At 44.9% G+C, this 22,594-nt stretch overlaps 1 long non-coding RNA gene across 1 annotated transcript; it reads left to right on the top strand.

Moving 5' to 3' along the window:
• Positions 1-9,431: 9,431 nt before the first annotated feature.
• Positions 9,432-10,701, top strand: LOC142664526 (uncharacterized). The gene is made up of 2 exons (XR_012851303.1): positions 9,432-9,493; positions 10,452-10,701. It is a non-coding gene; the product is annotated as an uncharacterized LOC142664526 (long non-coding RNA).
• The last annotated feature ends 11,893 nt before the right edge of the window (positions 10,702-22,594 follow it).

Here is a 22,594-nt window from a genome sequence, read left to right as displayed (position 1 = left end):
TCAATATGTATCTGTCAGGAGGTAGAGGAGCAATGTGCTGCAGATCTCCAGAGAGGTCAGTTGTGTAATAATCTGCAGAATATATCACTATGTATCTGTCAGGAGTTAGAGGAGCAATGTTCTGCAGATCTCTAGAGAAGTCAGTGGTGTAATAATCTGCAGAATATATCACTATGTATCTGTCAGGAGGTAGAGGAGCAATGTTCTGCAGATCTCTAGAGTAGTCAGTTGGACAATAATCTGCAGAATATATCACTATGTATCTGTCAGGAGGTAGAGAGGAGAGAGCAATGTTCTGCAGATCTCTATTTCAGTGGGAGGCGGATGCCTCTTTTTACCGCTAGCTGATTTTTTCAACTAGCGGGCAAAAGAAGCGTCCTGCCCGATCTGAAGTGAATGGGAGTAGGAATCTTTTGGTTGACGGCAGGAATAATTCTGCGTCCGATTTTGCAGCGGGACCCACCAAGCAAAATCCACCGTGTGAACATGGTCTTAGTGACCCCTTTGCGGTGCAACTTACTCGGCAGCAGCGGCAGTAAAATGGAAGAAACTAGACACCCAAAATAAAAAGTTAGGCCCGCTGTGTTTTACCATAGATAAGTTAGGCCCCCTGTGTTTTACCATAGATAAGTTAGGCCCCTTGTGTTTTACCATAGATAAGTTAGGCCCCTATGTTTTACCATAGATAAGTTAGGTCCCTGTGTTTTACCATAGATAAGTTAGGTCCCCTGTGTTTTACCATAGATAAGTTAGGCCCCCTGTGTTTTACCATAGATAAGTTAGGCCCCCTGTGTTTTACCATAGATAAGTTAGGCCCCCTGTGTTTTACCATAGATAAGTTAGGCCCCCTGTGTTTTACCATAGATAAGTTAGGTCCCCTGTGTTTTACCATAGATAAGTTAGGCCCCCTGTGTTTTACCGTAAATAAGTTAGGCCCCTGTGTTTTACCATAGATAAGTTAGGCCCCCTGTGTTTTACCATAGATAAGTTAGGCCCCCTGTGTTTTACCATAGATAAGTTAGGCCCCCTGTGTTTTACCATAGATAAGTTAGGCCCCTGTGTTTTACCATAGATAAGTTAGGCCCCCTGTGTTTTACCATAGATAAATTAGGCCCCTGTGTTTTACCATAGATAAGTTAGGCCGCCTATGTTTTACCATAGATAAGTTAGGCCCCTGTGTTTTACCATAGATAAGTTAGGCCTCCTGTGTTTTACCATAGATAAGTTAGGCCCCCTGTGTTTTACCATAGATAAGTTAGGCCCCTGTGTTTTACCATAGATAAGTTTGGCGCCCTGTGTTTTACCATAGATAAGTTAGGCCCCTGTGTTTTACCATAGATAAGTTAGGCCCCTGTGTTTTACCATAGATAAGTTAGGCCCCCTTTGCACCAATAAAAAGAAAACTCACCTTACCCTGATGGGCCCTGTAACAGATTTTTAGTCTCTAAATGACGGAATAATGAAACACAAAGTATATTAGAAAGTTGTAGAAATGCTTACTGTATACTGAATAAACTTTAACCCCTTAAGTACACGGCCAATTTGAGTTTTTTCATTTTATCCTTTTCCTTTCCTGCCTTCCAAAAGCCATAACTTTTTTTATATTTTTTCGTCGACGCAGCCTTATGAGGGCTTGTGTTTTGCGGGACAAGTTGTAGTTTTTCATGGCGCCATTTATTCTACAGCATAATATACTGGGAAGCTGAATCAAAAATTATTTGTGATGTGAAATAGGCAAAAAAACAGCAATTACGCCATTTTTTGGGGGGTTTTGTTTTAACGGCGTCCATCAGGCGGTAAAAAAAACGACATGTCTACCTTATTCTACAGGTTGATATGATTACGGCGATACCACATTGTTATGTTTTGTTTTATGTTTTACCACTTTTAGAAAAAATAAAACTATTTGCCTAAGGGCAGATACAGACGGATGTTGCGTTTTTGCGTGCGCAAACAACACAGCGTTTTGCGCGCGCAAAAAACATTTGACAGCTGCGTGTGTCATCCGTGTATGATGCGCGGCTGCGTGATTTTCGCGCAGCCGCCATCATAGAGATGAGGCTAGTCGACGCCCGTCACTGTCCAAGGTGCTGAAAGAGCTAACTGATCGGCAGTAACTCTTTCAGCACCCTCGACAGTGAATGCCGAACACAATATACAGCAACCTGTTTGTAGTGGCAGGAAAGTGGTGAAGGGAAAGTGAGCCCTAATCTACCCACCGCACTGTCCCTGTCTACTTGCAACGACCCGCCCTAGGCGACGGGGTACAACTGGGCGGCGGTCCCTACGCTGTCTAAGTGCACGGGAGAACAAACAGGGAACACGCAAGGGAAGGGGCAGTAGCCACGGAACGCCGCGAGGAAACGGAGCGGTGAATGAGTAGTCAGGACCAGGATGAAGTGGAGTATACCAAAGTGAGCACGGAGAAGGAAGCAAGCCAGGGGCAAAGCAAAGCAGGTTAAGCGGAACTGCAGCAAGGCAGAAGCACGGCAGAAGCAGGCTGGAGCAAGCAGCAGTGAGGCCAGGAATCCAGAAGAATTACAAGCACTGAGGAAGAGAGCACGGCAGGTAATAAAGGACAGGGGGCGGAGCTAACTCCGACTGACCAGGCCGCGATAGGCTCTCCCACTCCTGAGCCTGCCACCCTGGTTGGTGGGAGATGGTGTCAGTCGAACAGGTCTGGCCTTAGGTGTGGATTGATTAATCACAGGAGTATACCTAGACGTAGTACCTGGCAGATCCCTAACAGTACTCCCCCTTTTATGAGGGGCCACCGGACCCTTACTAAGAGGACCCGGTTTAGTAGGGAAGAGAAGGTGGAACCTCCTGATCAATACCCCAGCATGAACATCACGGGCAGGTACCCAAGTCCTCTCCTCCGGCCCGTATCCTCTCCAATGGACCAGGTACTGGAGGGAGCCCTGGACCATCCTACTGTCCATAATCTTGGCCACCTCGAATTCCACCCCCTCAGGGGTGAGAACGGGAACAGGAGGTTTCCTCGAGGGGGACCAGGACGGGGAGCAGCGTTTAAGGAGGGAGGCATGGAAGACGTCATGTATGCGAAAGGATTGGGGCAGCTCCAGAAAAACCATTTATGATCACACGTGGGGTATAGCCGTACTCGGGAGAAATTGCTTTACAAATGTTGGGGTGCATTTTCTCCTTTATCCTTTGTGAAATTGAAAAAATGCACAATTTTAGTGGAAGAAATGTTGATATTCATTTTCACGGCCTAATTCTAATAAATCCTGCAAAAGACTTGTGGGGTCTAAATGCCCACTATATCCCTAGATAGATTCTTTAAGTGGTGTAATTTCCACTTTTGGGGGGTCTCCACTGTTTTGGCCTCTCAGGGGCTTTGCAAATGCGACATGGCACCCAAAAACCATTTCAGCTAAATTTGAACTCCAAAAGCCAAATAGCGCTCCTTCCCTTCTGAGCCTTGCTGTGGGTCCAAACAGCAGTTTATTACCACATATGGCATATTTCCGTAATCGGGAGAAATTCTTTACAAATGTTGGGGTGCTTTTTCTCCTTTATTCCTTGTAAAAATTAAAAATGGCTACCTTTTTTCAGAAAAAAAGTAGATTTTTACCTTTACAGAATAATTCCAATGAATTCAGCAAAACAACTGTGGGGTCAAAATACTAACTTTACTCCCCTAGAAAAATTCCTTGATGAGTGTAGTTTCCAAAATGGGGTCACTTTCCGGGGGTTTCCACTATTTTGTTCCCTCCAGTGCATTGCAAACGCGACACTGCACTGAAAACTATTCCAGCAAAATCAGAATTTCAAAATCCAAATGTTGCTCCTTCCCTTCTGAGTCCTGCTGTGGGTCCAAACAGCAGTTTATTACCACATATGGGATATTGCTATAATCGGGAGAAATTGCTTTACATATGTTGGGGTGTTTTTTCTCTTTTATTCCTTGCAAAAATTAACAATTTCTACGTTTTTTCAGAAAAAAGTAGATTTTCATCTTCACATACTAATTCAAATAAATTTAGCAAAAAAACTGTGGGTTCAAAATGCTAACTATACCCCTAGATAATTTCCGTGAGGGGTGTAGTTTCCAAAATGAGGTCACTTTTGGGGGTCTTTATTGTTTTGGCCCCACAAGACCTCTTCAAACCTGACATGCTGCCTAAAATATATGCAAAAAAAAAAAAGGAGGCCCCAAAATCCACTAGGTGCTCCTTTGCTTCTGAGGCCGGTGTTTCAGTAAATTAGCGTACATGGGCCACATGTGGGATATTTCTAAACTGCAGAATCTGGGCAATAAATAATAAGTTACATTTCTCGGGTAAAACCTTCTGTGGTATAGAAAAAAAAAGTATTGCAAATGAATTTTGTAAAAAAAAAATGAAATGTGTAACTTTCACCTCTACTTTGCTTTAATTCCTGTGAAACGCCTAAAGGGTTAAAAAACTTTCTGAATGCTGTTTTGAATACTTTGAGGGGTGCCGTTTTCAAAATGGGGTTATTTATGGGGACTATCTAATATATAAGGCCCTCAAAGCCACTTCTCAACTGAACTGGTCCTTTTTAAAAATCGCCTTTTGACATTTTCTTGAAAATATGAGAAATTGCTGCTAAAGTTCTAAGCCTTGAAACGTCCTAGAAAAATAATAGAATGTTCAAAAAACGATGCAAACATAAAGTAGACATATGGGAAATGTTAACTAGTAACTCTTTTGTGTGGTATTACTATCTGTTTTAAAAGTAGATACATTTAAATTTAGAAAAATGCAAATTTTTGCAAATTTTCTCAATCTTGGTGTTTTTTAGAAATAAATATTGAATTTATCGACCAAATTTTTTCCCTAACATAAAGTACAACATGTCACGAGAAAACAATCTCAGAATCGCTTGGATAGGTAAAAGCATTCCGGAGTTATTACCACATAAAGGCTCAGTCCTGCAGGGGTTAAAAAAAATTGATATCTGTTGTGCATAATAATTAGCATTTTGAGTTTTTTACTTCTAAAAAAAAAAATCTGTTATCATTAGGAGATTTGTTCAATAAAATTTGCATTATACTCCAACGGTTGATGGCGTGAAGATTATACTGACTGTCATTTGCATCGACTATTTCGTAAAATCAGCGAAAAATAACATTTGCATAATAATTTGGAACGCGGTGTAAATAAAAATCACTGTTGTTATCTACATTACAGCGCCGATCACATTATGTAGAATATAGGGCACTTATAATGGGGTGACAGAGCTGCGGTCATGTGACCTTATGTCTAAAGGTCTTTTTGCAGGACAAATACAATGCTGTTTCGTCACGTTTTTTGCCGCAATTCGCTGCAAATAGTGCCAAAAACGACATTGTACTTTGGGTGGCTATGGGCCCCCTGGGAGTCTCGGGCCCCAGGCGGCCATCCAAAACACCCTATGATGATCCGCCATGGGGCATGGACACCCATCCCTAAAAATCTGCAAAGGTGTCCATAGGCCATTGAAATGAATGGGTCCGTAATAACGGATGAAAAATACGGACGTGTGCATGGGGCCGCGCCGTATTATTTAGGCCACACGGTCTTGGAAGTCGTTTTCCAGCGTTGGCTGTAGTCACATGCTCAGTGTACCTAAAATGCACCACCAAATTAGCTAAACCATTCGGCTGCTTCCATTACTAAAGGTCGGGCCCATGCATAAAAGTGTCAAATATGAAGGAATTATTTCATCCTACAGGAAAACTGACATAATCATTCCTCTCCAGGGAACTCCATGGAACAGCGCGCGCCGCCGAACAGCTAAACGAAAGACTACATCTCCCAAGATGCTTTTGTGCTTCCTTTACAATCACGTGGTATGTTTTAGCAAATCATCTCAAGGTACTCGAGAAGACAGCTGCGGTGGGCAGGCGCGTCACGTGACAGGTCTCGTAGTAGACCAATCAGACAACAGTTACTTTATTTCAAATCTGGTTTGTGTAGCGGCGTAGACTCCTTGAGCTGCGGAGATAACTGCACGGGCGGTGAGTGACGTGATGTGCCGGTGGAATATATCGCTAGTGATGGAGGGCAGCTCGTGGTGTGCGCCGCCCCCCGCTGGACCCTGTAGCGGCGCTGCCACAGTTTGCCCTCCATGTCGTAGATTATGTGCACTGTAACCTGGGGGGAGGGTTTATAAGCAATATGTGAGTAGGCGTTATCAGTACTTATACAACGGAGTGTATATAATGTATAATTTCCTTTCAATTCTCTACCAATGGGCTGATCTTGGGAGACAGTGACTTTGGGGAGGGGCGTTGTGGAGGGTATACACCGTGTGTGGTATATATGTGTGTATATCCTTATCTCTGCGATGGGCACATGTGCATTTTTAAGAACAGGCTTATTTTATTCGCGGAGGCGCGTGGTCATGGGCACAGCTTTGGCTGTAGCACATTTTTTCTAATCTACAACATTTATAACCGTTGCATCTGCACGTCCCCAGCAGACTGGCCTAAAATGTAAGGCTAAATTCACACTTTCGTTGTATAATCTCTTAGGCCCCATGCACACGAACGTATTTTTGTCCACCCGTAAATACGGGTCCTTGGTCACACGTATGCGACCCGTATTGCACCCGTATTTCCGGGCACGTTTTCTCTGCAAAATTGCGCTGCGCTAATCGGCAGCCCCTTCTCTCTATCAGTGCAGAATAGAGAGAAGGGACAGCCCTTACCGTAATAAAAGTAAAAGAAATTCATAACCCCTCTCTTCACATCCAGCCCGACCTCCCTGGATGACGCGGCAGTCCATGTGACCGCTGCAACCAGTGATTGGCCTGTGATTGGCTGTAACGTCATCCCAGGAGGCCGGACTTGAGGAAGAAGCAGGGAGTTCTGGGTAAATATGAATGTCTTTTTTTTTTTTTTTTTTTTTACAGCTTTATCTATATTTGATCGGTAGTTTCTGTCCCGGGTGCTGAGAGTTACTGCTGATCGTTTAACGCTTTCAGCACCCTGGACAGTGACTATTTACTGTTGTCGCCTAGCAACGCTCCTGTAATTACGGGTGCACACACGTAGTCACCCGTAATTACGGGAGCCCCATAGACTCCTATGGGCTGCCCGTGCCGTAATTACGGCCTGAAATAGGACATGTTCTATAATTTTTCAACGGCCCGACACCTTCCCGTAAGCATACGGGGAGGTACACGTGGCCAATAGAAGTCCATGGGCCCATAAAAACGTGCCGTAATTTCTCTATTCAAAAAAATGGATGTGTAATGGATGGTTCTTTATCACTGGTGTCAATGTAAGGGCCTGTTCACATCACCGTTCGCTTTCTGTTCCGGGGTTCCGTCTGTGGTTTCCATCGGGTGAACCCCGCAACGGAAATTGAAAGTGAAACCACAGCTTCCGTTTCAAACTCCACAAACATCCCCAAAAAAAAATCACAACTGACACACAATTGCTACGTGTGGGGCCATTGCATTCACAGCCGTCTACAGAGATGAATTAATTTCAGTTCATTGGATATCAGTTCCTTGGTATTCTGCACATGGACACTGGACCAATGAGCTAACACCTTACCTCTCTCCCGTAGCGGACAGTCTCCCTCGACAGGCGCAATCTTCTCTCTCCCTCTCTCTCCCTCTCTCTCTCTCCCTCTCTCTCTCTCTCCCTCTCTCTCCTCCCCCCCTCTCTCTCTATCTCTCCCTCTCTCTCTCCTCCCCCCCCTCTCTCTCTCTCTCCTCCCCCCCTCTCTCTCTCCCCCCCTCTCTCTCTCCCCCCCTCTCTCTCTCCCCCCCTCTCTCTCTCCTCCCCTCTCTCTCCCCCCTCTCTCTCTCTCCCTCCCCCTCTCTCTCTCTCCCTCCCCCTCTCTCTCTCTCTCCTCCCCCCCTCTCTCTCCTCCCCCCTCTCTCTCTCTCTCTCTCCTCCCCCCTCTCTCTCTCTCTCTCCTCCCCCCTCTCTCTCTCTCTCTCTCTCCTCTCTCTTTCTCCTCCCCCCCTCTCTCTCTTTCTCCCCCCCCTCTCTCTCTTTCTCTTTCTCCTATAGTCATTCAGTTATGTGTACAAATGAAAGGAATAGGTGCAGCCACGTGACCATAGGGATACTAAAATTAGCTGAAGAAATTTAGTGTTACTCAGTGGCCACTAAAATCTATGGGCCATCATGTAATACATGCTCATCCCCAGTATTTCACAGCGAGCTTCTCAGCTTTAGTCTTTGTAAACATCTGCGTTGGTGTTTCGGTTTTCAAAGCGTTCAGGATCCGTCACACCGCAAATACCAACATGCCTGACAGACCCCATTGACTTACAGTGAGTTCCGCCAAGGTGTCTTTTTTTGATAGGAGAATATAGTGCAGCATGCTGCACCGTTTTCCCTGTCAAATTTTACGTGACCCATCGTGAGTTAATTGGATCTATCCGGATCCTTTGCAAAACGGATTCATCATTTCCATCATCGTTCACATAAAATGTAAGCCATGATACTAGTGTCAAGTCCGAATTTCAGGGTAGCTTCCTTCTCCCTGTTATTCCACACCGAATAACCACCTCTGTAAATTGAAAGCTGAAGGCATGCCTGGAAAGAAGTAAACCAGCCAAAGAGATGTTGGTACACAGCTTTCCTCAGATAGGACAGGAAGCGAACTAACTTTATTCAGAACAAAGAAACACAGGAAAAGACACATGCTCCCTCACTAGGGATGTGGGAGTGCCCAAGCCCCCACCGGCTTCTCAGCTGCAAGTTCTTCTGTACACTCTTCTTGCATTCCAGGGGGCGGTGTCTTCCATAGGTGTGTCCGTCATGAACAAAGAACTTGTTATATATATATCAGTATATTACACAAAGAACTGAAATGTATATACATATGTGTGAGGATAATATTTTTGCAAACAATATACATGGTAATGATCCCTGACACTAGTGTGAACATACTCAAGTCCGCATGTGACTTACCCACGTGCTCTGAGTGACATGTAAGGCCTTGTAGTCCCACAACGGCTGTAGTGTCACCGGTTGGAGACCTCCGCCTTAGAGCTCCTGTAGAATCTCCGTACCGAAAGTCTGCAGCGTTTTACGCAAGATAAGTTGAAATGCTGCAAATTGAGAATCTGCGCCGCGGGTCAATTTCTGCAGCATTTATGCAACATGTGCGGGAGCTGTAAGTGCCTATTCACCAGAATGTTCCTCGGCCATGTGCTTAGGTGCCATGGGCTCCTCCGTTTAAAAATTTACTAACAAAACTAAAATGGTCACAAATGCAACAAAAAAAAAATTGTTTCCATCTGAAGCCGTCTTACAACGAGATCCTCCACGTCTTTGTAGTATATGATTATATAGGGGGATCAGTGGATGAAGGATCTATAGTGACATGAAATAAGCGCCTAAAAAAGCTGAGATGTGTAACCAATATTTGTATTGCCAAAACATGGAGGGATAATGTTTTGGTTCTTTATTCATTTAGTTCTTTTTTTTTTTAAGGGCCTTTGAATTGGAACTTCACTTTTACACTGGAGATGATCCTTTGGATGTTTGGGACCGGTATGTCAATTGTTGATGGACTCTTCTATAACAGTAATGATATTTAGGTTGGCTAATAGTTTGTTGGTGCATTGTAAGTGAGCACAGGATAGATGGGGTGCTTGTATGGAGAGAAGTTTTTATTTTGTTTCATTTCAATTTTACAGAAAAAAAATCACCTAAAAGAAAGTTGTTTTCATTGACCGTCATATTGCACTTATTTGTATGAGGTCGAGTTACAAGAGTCATTACTAAGCATATGGGGATTATGGAAGAAGGATAAAGGAGGGGGTTTACAGCATGACTTGGTGGAGCAGCCATGGGGGATGAAATCCTGTAAAGCATAATCATTACATTGCTGTCCTTATTTGAGAATATTGTGGCCCCTCTGTGGGGACTGCTTTTTCTGTCAAGAATGTCATAATCTTTAAACCTTTGATTTGTGAATGGGTAGGACGGAGCTCCAGAAAAGTGCCATTTTTTTTATTTTTTTTTAGAAGACTTCATAGATAAGTGACCTGGAAAAGGTTTTATGCATCTGTTTTATGCCGAGAAAGTGGAAACCATTACCCTAAACCCACGTGAGCAGGACTTCTCAAACTCCATCATATGATCCTTTTCTTAACTGCTGACTGGCTAAGAGGGATCATGTGATCACATAACCAGGAAGTTCTTGCTTTTCAGTCCCTCTTATTGGCACTTTGGGTGTTTAGTGGAGGTCATTGTGCCCACTAGTATAACTCTATCATTTTTTTTATTTTATTCATAGAGGTTTTCATTTTAAAGTGGTTGTACAGGATAAGGAAATCATGGCTGCTCAACATGGCGCTGAGCTGCAGTACCACACACAACCTGTGGTCGGCTGTAGCAGTGTTTTTTGGAAGAAAGCCGCCATGTTTTTATGATCCTGTGCAATCCCTGTGCTAGCTATCGGATTGTTAAAAACCGTTCTCATACTTGAACTTATTCTATGTTGTAGGTATATAAAATGGGCAGAACAAGCATATCCCCAGGGAGGTAAAGAGAGCAACTTGTCTCCACTGCTAGAGAGAGCGGTCGGGATATTCCACCAAGAGCAGAAGTATTATGGAGATCTGCGCTATCTCAATATTTGCCTCAAGTTTGTAAGTTCAGCAAAATAATTTCTCATTTTCTTTGTAAGGCTATGTTGACACCATGTAATCCATTTAACGGCATATGTGCAATTGGATTAAATTACAGTGAATTAACATGGATGCACATCAATTTCCATCGCTTTTTAAGCATATCAGTTTTTCTTTGTTCTATAAAAAAGACTCCCCCCCCACACACACACACACACCAGCAAAGCAAAACCGAAAACAGATGCTGTTTCACAAATTCCTAATGTGTGAATATAGCCTAATAGAATACAGACACCTTTTATGTAAAAAAATATATATTATATTTTTACAGGTTAGTGGTTACCTGGAGTTAAATAAAAAAAAAAAAAAAAAAGTTGCAAGCTGTAATCCTCAATCCTTCATTCACTTTCACACCCCTGATATTCACTTTTTTTTTTTTTCATGTCCCTCCCAGGATTACATGCTGGATGTTGAGGTCTGATTCCAGGATGCTGCAGCATTCACTATCTCATGTATCAGCACAGGTTCATTTCTGTACTGCTTTCTCTTTCTACAGCTCATGAGGGATCTCTTCTCCCTTGTGCTGACCAGCACTGATGCTGAGGAGGTTGATTTTCCCCCTACCTTCCCCAGCAGACTCTGCCGTGGGTTCTTTTATATACTGATTTACAGCCTGTGTGCTTCACTCCCTGCAGACTGCCATGTGTGCTCTTTATTTTCACCCTATACGAACAGCCTGTGTGATCTGCCCTTCCTGGATACTTTCCTCACTCTCTACACTCTGATCTGCCATGTACAACCTTCTTCTCCTCCTCCTCCCTACTGTTATATCTAACACTAAGAAAAGTGAGGGTGTAGAGCAAAGAAAGCAGGTGTCAGCACCCGTCCGCAATAACTTTTGCCTTACTGCGCTGGGTTTATAGGTTTGAATCCGACCAAGGACAACATTTGCATGGAGTTTGTATGTTCTTCCCGTGTTTGCGTGGGTTTCCTCCAGGCACTCCCGTTTCCTCCCACACTTCAAAATCATTAGGCTTATTTGGAATGTAGATTGTAAGCTCCAATGAGGACCGGGACCGATGTGAGTGATTACTATATACAACACTGTAGAATAAGTTGGCGCTATACAAATGAATAAAATACATGAATAAGCAGCAGGACAACCAGCTATGTAAAGGAGTTAAACAGACTCTACAGCAGCAAAATGGTAGGGTTTTTAACGGACTCTTTTGAGAGTTGTTTAATTTTGCATCTAGGAAGCAAATCAATTATAAAATTTCATTGCATTTCATTATACTTGTAAACCTGAGATGATGGGTGTAGTAAACGTAAACCTAATGTACAAGATTTTACATCCTTCTCATAAAATATATAATATATACACGTTTTTGTACAGAGCCTGTAGACTTGTACAGCTAGTTACACAGCCAAGGTATTGGTACTCTACACGCACAACTCTATATCACCTGGGCAGAAGAGTATGAAGCCAGAGGCCAGTGGCGTAACTACCGCCGTAGCAGCAGTAGTGGCTGCTACGGGGCCCGCGGCATGAGGGGGCCCGTGTCGCCCGCCAGCACGGTCCCCCACCATGGCCGGAGGCTCCGCTAGCAGCCGCTGTGGCTGCTACAGCGGGACGCCACTGAACACTACGGCAGAGCAGGGAGGTATCTCCCCGCTCTGCCATTAACTGGTTCCCGACCGCTGGCTGTATTTTTACGGCCAGCGGTCAGGGTCCTTAAAACCCGAGCCATAGACTTTCTACGGCTCGGGTTTTAACTTGCTGCCCGCGCGATCGGGCAGCTGAATGTCGGGTCTCCGGCTGTCAGTGACTGCCGGGGACCCTGAGGAGAGGATAGAAGCAGCTTTCGCTGCTTCTGTCTTCTCTGATCACTTGTACACAGCGCTGAATGCGTGCTGTGTACAGGAATAGAGACAGCAGCAGCGCCGCTGTCTCTATTCCTCACGGTGATCATGTGACTGGTCACATGATCGCCGGGTGCCGTTAGTGGCAGACTGCTGCTGGGTCTTACTAGACCGAGCACAGCCCTATTAGTGACAATCGTGACTATGAGAGGGCTGATTTCCCCTGTAACTGGGGCTGCTGTGCAGCTCCAGTTACAGTGGAAAAACATGGTGTAAAAGAAAGAAAAAATATATATAAAGTTCCCCAAAGGTCTTCTTTGACCATTGGGGGACAGACCATAGTAATAAAAAAATAATAAAGTAAAGTGCAAAAAAAATGTAAATAATAAATACACATAAAATACCCACCCAAAAAAAAAAACAGTTCCCCCCCGCCCATCATTGCTGTAACGCTAGCGCTGACCCAATTAACCTAATATAGACATGTAATATATTAAAATTTACGGTAGACAATGACGATCACAAATAAAAGGTCTATTTTAGGGTAAAACTATGTTATTACCAAAAAAAAAATAGCTGAAATGTAAAAAAGCTTATTTTTTTACTATTATTTTCAAACTTTATGAATAAAAATTCTAAAATAGCAAAAAAGGTGTGTATAAAACGATAAAAATTAAACCTGCATTGTCTATGGAAAAAACATCGCAAAAATCACGTCGTTCGCAAAAACAAATAAAAAAGTTATAGCCATTTAACGAACACGTGCTAAAAAGGGCTAAACGGTGTCTGGTCCTGAAGGCGCAAAATAGAGCAAAAGACATGTATCCCCTATCCACAGGATAGGGGATACATGTGTTATCGCTGGAATTGATAGGGAGAACGGGGGACTGAAAGTCCGCTGAAGTTCTCCATCACAAACCTCGGACTTCCGGGTTCTGTGTCGGCAGCTCCGTAGAAATAAATGGAGCGCCGGTCGCGCTTGTGCGCATGCGTGACCAGCGCTCCTTTCATTTTTATTGAGCTGCGCAGACGCCGGAAGTCAAAGGTTTTTCATGGAGAAGTTCAGGGGACTTTCAGTCCCCCGTTCTCCCTATCGCTGTCAGCGATCACTCTTGTATCCCCTATCCTGTGGAGATCCTGTGGAGAGGGGATACATGTATTTTGTAGGACACACTGTAGGTCGCATTTTTTTGGGAGGGGGGACGCTGTATGGCGTTCCCTACAGGGGGGGGGGGACGCTGTATGGCGTTCCCTACAGGGGGGGGGGTGGCTGTATGGCGTTCCCTACAGGGGGGCTGTATGGCGTTCTCTACAGGGGGGGCTGTATGGCGTTCTCTACAAAGGGGGCTGTATGGCGTTCCCTACAGGGGGGGCTGTATGGCGTTTTCTGCAGGGGGGCTGTATGGCGTTATCTACAGGGGGCTGTATGGCATTATCTACAGGGGGGCTGTATGGCGTTCTCTACAGGGGGATGTATGGCGCTATCTACAAAGGGGGGGCTGTATGGCGTTATCTACAGGGGGGGGCTGTAAAAAAGGCACTATCTACAAGAGGGGGGGGGTTGTGTGACACCCAGGAGAGGGGGGGCCCCAGTCAAAAGTTTGCTATGGGTCCCAGTCTTTCCTAGTTACGCCCCTGATCGTGTTCTTTACTTGCTCTTATTAAGCCTTGCCAGGGGTGCAAAGATGGCAGACCTGAGGGCCTACATTAGTCCTCCAAGCTGCAATGACGACCATTGGCACCCCACAATCGCAGGGGGGCAATGGGCCGTCAGAGATGGCCACCCCCATCTTTCTAATGGCTTAGTTACCGCAGTTACTATTGACCTCAGCATCTAAGGGGTTAAACGAGTGGGATCGTAGTAATCTACGATTTCGCTCGTCGCAGTGAACTGTCAGTTGTAACATACAACCAACACCAGCAAATTATGGAGTGAGCTCAGTCCGTGACCTCACTCCATACTTCCCTCCTGGCCTACACCGTATATATACACGTTGGTTGTCGTGGAAGGGTTATGCTGCAATAAAGCAGATCTTCCCTTACAAAAACTAATGACGTTTTGGCAACCAAAGGTGCCCCCCTCAGCATCAGAGCCCCATAGCAGCTTCTATGGCTACTAGGGCTATAGTTATGTCCATGTACAGGGGGAAGATTTGACAGTAACACTACAGGTGATGTATTATCACAGTATACATCTAGTATTTGGATAAAATAGAATGACCTACCAGTCCCCAGACATTAGTAGATACGGGTCACTAAGCAAATCATGGTGGTTCCAAGTACCAGGCTCAGGACCAACACCTAGAAGAGGAGGAGAGAGAATAAGGAGGTTAAAACGTGGCCAGGTGCGGTGGATTCACTGCTTGTACACAATGCATCTTAAAGGGTTTATGCGGGGACTAAAAATTATTAGCAGTGTTCTCACTGCATTATGTGATGTCACGGTTTGTGGGTATGTGGACCCACCAGGCCGCACCGCCATAGCAGCGAGGCAGCTGGCAAAATAACAGGGAACCCCAGAAATAGAAAAGTCCCGCACAAGGGTACCAGGATAGTCCAGACAGTGGCCGCAGCTCTGGCACGGATGGAGGTAGGTAACACAGGACGTGGCGGATGACACAGGTGCAGTAGACACGACTCCAACTAGTAGGCACAGGAACAAGAACACAGTACGGGATACAGGAACGGGTAACAGGGCACGGGTAACAACTGGAACGGGAAACAGTAAGGGACCATTTGAAAGACAGACTTGGGGTATACTAACAATGCTCAGGCAAGGATCAGATGGGTTGGGCCCTTCTTATAGTCCAGGAAATCATGTGTGTTGATGATGGTGATTTCCTACATGTGCGTGCACTGGCCCTTTAAGAGAGGGCACGAGCGTGCGCGCGCACCCTACGGGACAGAGCAGATCGTAGCAGAAGTGAGCGCTGGCGTCTCCTGGGATCCAGATTCAGATCCATGGCAGCGGGCGTCAGGTGAGTGGACCCGATGGCCCTGGACGCTACAGTATCCCCCCCTCTTACGCCCCCTCTTCTTGGGACTAGAGCGAGAGAGGAACTTCTTAACAAGAGCAGAGGCATCAAGGTTCTCCTCCGGCTCCCAGGACCTCTCCTCAGGACCAAACCCGCTCCAGTCCACGAAATAGAAAGTCCTTCCTCCTACCCTCTTGCAGTCCAGGATCTCCCTCACCTCGAACACATCAGAAGAACTGCTGGGAGCAGTTGTGGAACAGGAAGTCTTGCTGTAGCAGTTCAGGACCACTGGTTTCAGGAGGGACACATGAAAGGAGTTGGGGATTCTGAAGGTAGGAGGCAGCCGCAGTTTATAGGAGACATGGTTAATCTGTTGCCGAATCTCAAAAGGACCGAGAAACCTGGGAGCAAACTTGTATGAAGGCACCCTCAAACGAATGTTCCATGAGGACAGCGAGACTTTGGTACCTGGAAGATACTGCGGCGGCTCTCTTCTTGTATCCGCTTTTCGCTTCATGCCCGGGTCTGTTGCCAGATTTACAGGAAGTCCCCAAATGCAGAGTCAGCAGCGGGTATCTGAGAAGTAGTAGACACTGGAAGAGGGACTCTAGGATGTTGACCGTATACAATGTAAAACGGAGTGGAAGTGGTGGACTCGCTTGTGTGGTTGTTGTACGAGAACTCGGCCCATGGAAGAAGTTGTACCCAGTTATCATGCTGTAAGGAAATGAAGTGACGGAGATAATTCTCCATGATCTGGTTGATCCTCTCGACTTGTCCATTGGACTGGGGGTGATAGACTGTGGAAAAGTCCAATATCACATCCAGGAGTTTACAGAGAGCCCTCCAGAACCTCGAGGTAAACTGAAACCCCCGATCGGATAAAAATGTGAAGGGCAAGCCATGCAAGCGGTAGATGTGCTGGATGAAGAGATTCGCCATTCGGGGAACAGAAGGTAGGCCGGTCAGCGGGATAAATTGTGCCATCTTCGAGAACCGGTCCACCACCACCCAGACAGTGTTGCATCCTGCTGAGGGAGGAAGGTCACTGACAAAGTCCATCACAATGTGCTGCAAGGTGGCATTGGGTATAGGCACAGGTTGATGGAGGCCGGCAGGCTTGGAGTTAGTAACCTTGTTAGAAGCACACACCGTGCAAGAAGAGACAAAGTCCACAACATCCTTGGGCAGCATGGGCCACCAAAAGTGACGAGCAATCAGGTCTCGGGTTTTACGAACACCAGGGTGCCCAGCCAGTTTAGAACTGTGTCCCCATCGGAGAATTCTTCTCCTGCCTGCTAATCGAACAAAAGTCCTCCCCGGAGGGATGTCTCTAACCTGCAAAGGATTGGCAGTGATAATGCAGGACGGGTCTATGATAGTTTGAAGAGACTCCACCGTGTCATCCGTTTCAAATGACCTGGACAGGGCATCGGCCCTCACATTCTTGTCAGCGGGACATAGTGGAGCACAAATTGTAAACGGGTGAAGAACAGCGGCCACCTGGCTTGAAAGGGATTTAGTTGTTGAGCGGACTGAAGGTAGGTGAGGTTCATGTGGTCGGTGTAGATTAGGATGGGGTGAGCTGCGCCCTCCAGCAGATGTCTCCACTTCTCCAGAGCCAATTTGATGGCCAGTAGCTCCTGATCCCCAACAGAGTAAATGCGCTCTGCAGAAGAAAAAAGTCTCGAGTAGTAGCCACATACTACTGCCTTTCCTTTGGGGCTCCTCTGGAACAGAAGTGCGCCTGCACCAACATAAGAGGCGTCCACCTCCAAAGAAAACTGTATATATAAGTCAGGATTATAGAGGATTGAGGCAGAAGTAAAGGCTTTTTTGAGACTAAAAAATGTGGACTCTGCCTCTGGGGTCCACACCTTGGCGTTCACACCGTTCTTGGTAAGGGTGGAAATAGGAGATGTCAGTGATGAGACGTTTGAGATAAACTGCCGGTAGAAATTGGCAAATCCCAGGAAACGCTGTATGGACCTCAGACCTTGAGGACGTGGCCACTCCAGGACAGCTCTCACTTTCTCAGGATCCATCTTGAGACCTTGATCCAATATGATGTAGCTCAGGAAGTGCAGAGAACTCCTCTCAAAGACGCACTACTCCAGCTTGGCGTATAAATGTTTCTCCCTTAATCGTAGTAGAACTTGACGGACATGCCTCCGATGAGTCGTCGGATCTGGGGAGAAAATCAAAATATCATCGAGATAAACAACAACACAGATATAGAGGAGATCTCGGAAGATATCATTAACGAGTTCCTGAAACACTGCAGGAGCGTTACACAGTCCGAAGGGCATCACTACGTATTCGTAGTGCCCGTCACGGGTGTTAAATGCCGTCTTCCATTCGTCGTCACCCTGGCGGACCGGAGCGGAAGTGAGATGGGGACCAGCGCTCACAGATCCATGGCTGTGGGCGTCAGGAGGTGAGTGGAACCGACGGCCCGCGGCCATAGATGCTACATGTGAGTAAACTCGCTAATATACATTCCCGTCCCCCTTGGTGCTGTTTCTGAGATTTTCATAGATTTTTATAGCGCTGATGAGGAACCGGAAGTCTAGTTGTACAGTCTTCTTTGGTGACGACACGACTCTTCGTCATGTGATCGGCCCCGCTGTACTCTATGTACTCGCTGTACTACTGCTCCTGCAGTATACGGAGCACAGCGCCGCTCTCTGAGAGGTTCCTCTGAGAGGTTCCTGTTGTTTCTCCTTTGCTTTATCCAATGCTAAAAACGAATAATGTTTTTTTTTTTTTAAATGCAAGCCCCTCAGTTGGAGTCACTGGGACCCAACACTAGAATTTAATCTGATTTGACAGATTATGGCACCATTTTCTATGGGGAACTTAAGGTGGTTATTTTGGTATTCCCATACTGTTTTTTGACACAGACCACCTATCTAAACATTGCTACAGACAAATCCACCTCTTCATGGTAAAGGTATTCTCTAATGCCAGTGCTGTCTTACAGCAGGATAATGCCCCCGCCACACTGCAAAAATCGTTCAGGACTGATGTGAGGAACATGACAAAGAGTTCAAGGTGTTGACCTGGCCTCCATATTCTTAATTCAATCGATCATCTGTGAGATGTGCTGGAAAAACAAATCCAATCCATAGAGACCCCTACTCACAACTTACAGGACTTAACCCCTTAATGACGAAGCCTAGGTTGGGCCTTAAGGATCAGAGCCCATTTGTCTATTCTGACATGTGTCACTTTATGTGGTAATAACTTTGGAATGCCTTTATTTATCCAAGTGATTCTGAGACTGTTTTCCGGTGACACATTGAACTTTATGTTAGTGGTAAAATTTGGTTGATACATTCAGTGAAAAACAGAAAAAATTACAGAAAATGTGGTGTAAGGCATATGTTTATACCACACAAAATAGTTATTAATTAACAATTTGTTTTTTTAAATAAAGGATTTAATATTGAAAAAAGGTTTTTTATACAACTGTTTTTTTTTTTGTCTCACTAGGTGACTTGAAGTCAGGAATCCCTGATCGCTATTCTAATACACTGCACTACATGCGTAGTCCAGTGTAAAAGTGCTGTCAGTTACTCACTGACAGCAAACCTAAGGCAGGACAAACTAGGCTTCCGTAGATGACAAACCCGGAGGCCATTGTTAGGCCTCCTGTTGCAGTAACATGATGGAATAGAACGTCAAGGAGCAGGAAGGGGTTAAAGGATCTGCTAACGTCTTGGTGCCAGATACCACAGGACACTTTTAACCCCTTAGTGACCAGCCCATTTTAGGCCCTAATGACCAAGCTATTTTATTCGTTTTTCTATAGTCGCATTCAAAGAGCTATAATGTTTTTATTTTTTCGTCTACATAGCTGTTTGAGGACTTGTTTTTTGCGGGATTAGTTGTGCTTTTTAATAGCACCATTTTTGGGTAGATATAATTTTTATATTAACTTTTATTAACCCTTTTGGGGGGGATTATAAAAAAAAACTGAAATTCTGCCATTGTTCTATGCGTTTTTAAATTGACGCCGTTCACTGTGCGACGTAAATAACTTGTTACCTTTATTCTATGGGTCGGTACGATTACGGCGATACCACATATGTAGAGGTTTTTTTATGTTTTACGACTTTTGCACAATAAAAACACTTTTGAACTAAAATTATTTGCTTTTGCATCGTCGCTTTCCAAGAGCCGTAATTTTTTTATTTTTCCATCAATGTAGTGATTTTTTGGGCTTGTTTTCTGCAGGACAAGACGTAGTTTTGAATGGTACTGTTTTGGGGTGCATGGGACTTATTGATTCATTTTTATTATGACTTTTTTGGGGGGCAATGGAAAAAAAATGCAATTTCGCCATGGTTTTTTGCGTTTTTTTTTTTACGCTGTTCACTTTGCGGTTTAAATTACATATTTACATTATTAATGGAGTCATTCTGGTCGCGGCGATACCACATATGTGTACTTTTTTTTTTTTTTTACACTTTTACTAAATAAAACCACTTTTTATGGAAAAAAATGATTTTATTTATTTTTTTTACTGTACTTTTTATTAATAATCTTTATTTCACTTTGATGACTTATTTTATTAGTCCCACTAGGGGACTTTACTGTGCGATATTCCGATCGCTGCTATAATGCTCTGGTATACTTCGTATACAAGAGCATTATTGCCTGTCAGTGTAAATCTGACAGGCAATCTGTTAGGACGTGCCTCCGGCGCGTCCTAACAGGCATATGTCCAGGGCAGACCTGGGGGCTTTTATCAGGCCCCCGGCTGCCATGACACCCCATCGGAGACCCGCGATTTCATTCGCGGGCCGCCGATGGGTGACAGAGGGAGCGTACTCCCTCTGTAAACAAAGTTAAATGCCGCGGTCGCTATTGACGGCGGCATTTAACGGGTTAAACGGCCGCGATCGAAGTAAACTTCGATCGGGGGCGTTGGAGCAGGAGCTCAGCTGTCATCAGACAGCAGAGCCCCGGCTCCTGCCTGCACGGGAGACCCGTGCAGGACTTAGACTAGGCTGACGTGAAAAGGCGTCAGCCTAGCCTAAAGCCCATTAGTGACCGACGTAAAAAGGCGTATTAGTGGTCACTAAGGGGTTAAAGATCTTCTGAAATCCATGTCCTAACGGGTCAGAGCTATTATGGCAGCACGAGGAGGACTACACAAGGCAGGTGGTTTTAATGTTATGTCTGGATGGTGTATATGTTAGTAATTAATTTCTATTCATTTGTACATTGATGGAAATTAGGGTATGTTCACACGCAAACTCAAAAATATCTGAAAATACAGAGCTGTTTTCAAGGATTTCAGCGTTTTTTACGGCCGTTTTTGGAGCTGTTTTTAATATTGTCTAGGAAAAACGGCTCCAAAAGCGGCCCAAGAAGTGACTTGCACTTCTTTTGTGAACATACCCTAAAAAAAGAGTAACTTTTCTGTGCTTTTTATTTTTACAATTTATATCAATCACCCTAAATATTGTAATCTTGGGGCCTACATTGCTCTTATGTAAACATGGGAACGCCACCATTCTCACCAGTTTTAAGGCGTAATGTAAGTCTTAGGCCAAAACGTAGTAGTAGTCGAAACGCCAATCCAACCGAGATGGAATATGAAATATCCAAGATAGAAGGGAGTCCCAGGCATAAAATAAGATAAGATAACTTTATTAATACCCGAAGGGAAATGCCAGTATCACATAAATGGATTCTGGGAAACGGCATCAGGGATATTTTATTATTAGGTCTCTGTGCAGATTTAGATTCTGGCGTCCAAGGTGAAGATGATGAAGAAGACTAGGTGGTACTGTAGACAAAACAAAAAATAATCAGACCAGACGATAATCACTCAGCAATATACTGGTGCCGAAGCTCCAGCCATGATTTCACAAAAATACTATAGATGTCAGTGATCATACCTGTACTGCTGGTGTTTCTTCTGTACCACAGCTGTTGGTACTTCTCTCCTCCTCTTTCTTTGAAAGGCATGGACGCGGCACAAGGGACAGCGTGGATTTGTCGGGATCCAATGTGCAATACAAGGCAGATGGAATATGTGAGAACATGGCAGAACGGTGACTTGCTCTCCAATCTCATAGTCCTCTAGGCATATAGTGCAGGACTGGATGTCTTCGTTTTCAGTAAAGGTTCGAGATGGGAGTCTATCAATCTGCCTGCCTCTCCTGCCTCGCCGACGTTGTCTTCTCTGCACAGGTCTGCTGTCTGTGGTCTCTGTTGTCGACTGTTGGTTGGGAAGCAGCTGACTGGTGCTTGGTGTTGGCTCCACCAGCCTGTTAGATGTTTGCTGAGGAGATCTGATTCCTTCTCAGGACGGCTGCAGGTTTGGTAGCGGCTCACTGGTGCTGGGGTCTTGTGTTGGTTCCTCCAGCCTTTCGGATCTCTCCTGAGTAGCTGATGGAGTAGACCCAGGCTGGAATTCTCCAGGAATTCTGAGCTCGGTCTCACTATTAATACGATGGCCACTTGTCGTTTCAGACTGTTCTATTGGCTCAGGTCGTAATGGGGACCGGCTTCTGTCCGCTCCTTCTTGCTGCAACCTACGGCGCGGTGGAACTTGACCACGTCTTCGTCTCCTGTCGGGGACATTGTCATGGTCTTCATCCTGCTCCACACTCTGACGCCTTTGTGAGAGATAAATCAGACAGTATCACACATGATAGGATTAGATACAATGACTCAGCAGACAGTATCACACATGATAGGATTAGATACAATGACTCAGCAGACAGTATCACACATGATAGGATTAGATACAATGACTCAGCAGACAGTATCTCACATGATAGGATTAGATACAATGACTCAGCAGACAGTATCACACATGTTTGTAACTAAAAAGGAACTCGTTCCAAGTTTAATGAAAAAATATATCCATTTAAAAGAGGTCAATCGAAATGATGTCCTCAGGTGCTGGGAGAGAAGTAGGAAATGAAGGAAGCCTACGCGTTTCAAACGCTAGCTGCGTTCATCCCAGCCATGACTAAGAACGCAGCTAGCGTTTGAAACGCGTAGGCTTCCTTCATTTCCTACTTCTCTCCCAGCACCTGAGGACATCATTTCGATTGACCTCTTTTAAATGGATATATTTTTTCATTAAACTTGGAACGAGTTCCTTTTTAGTTACAGCTACGCTGGATCCAAAACCTCTTTCTCTTGAAACTCATACA

Source organism: Rhinoderma darwinii, chromosome 12, assembly GCF_050947455.1.
Source record: "Rhinoderma darwinii isolate aRhiDar2 chromosome 12, aRhiDar2.hap1, whole genome shotgun sequence".
In the NCBI taxonomy this organism is placed as follows: domain Eukaryota; kingdom Metazoa; phylum Chordata; class Amphibia; order Anura; family Rhinodermatidae; genus Rhinoderma; species Rhinoderma darwinii.
The sequence above is the reverse complement of the archived record's forward strand: the minus strand, read 5'-3'. Positions and strand labels throughout refer to the sequence as shown.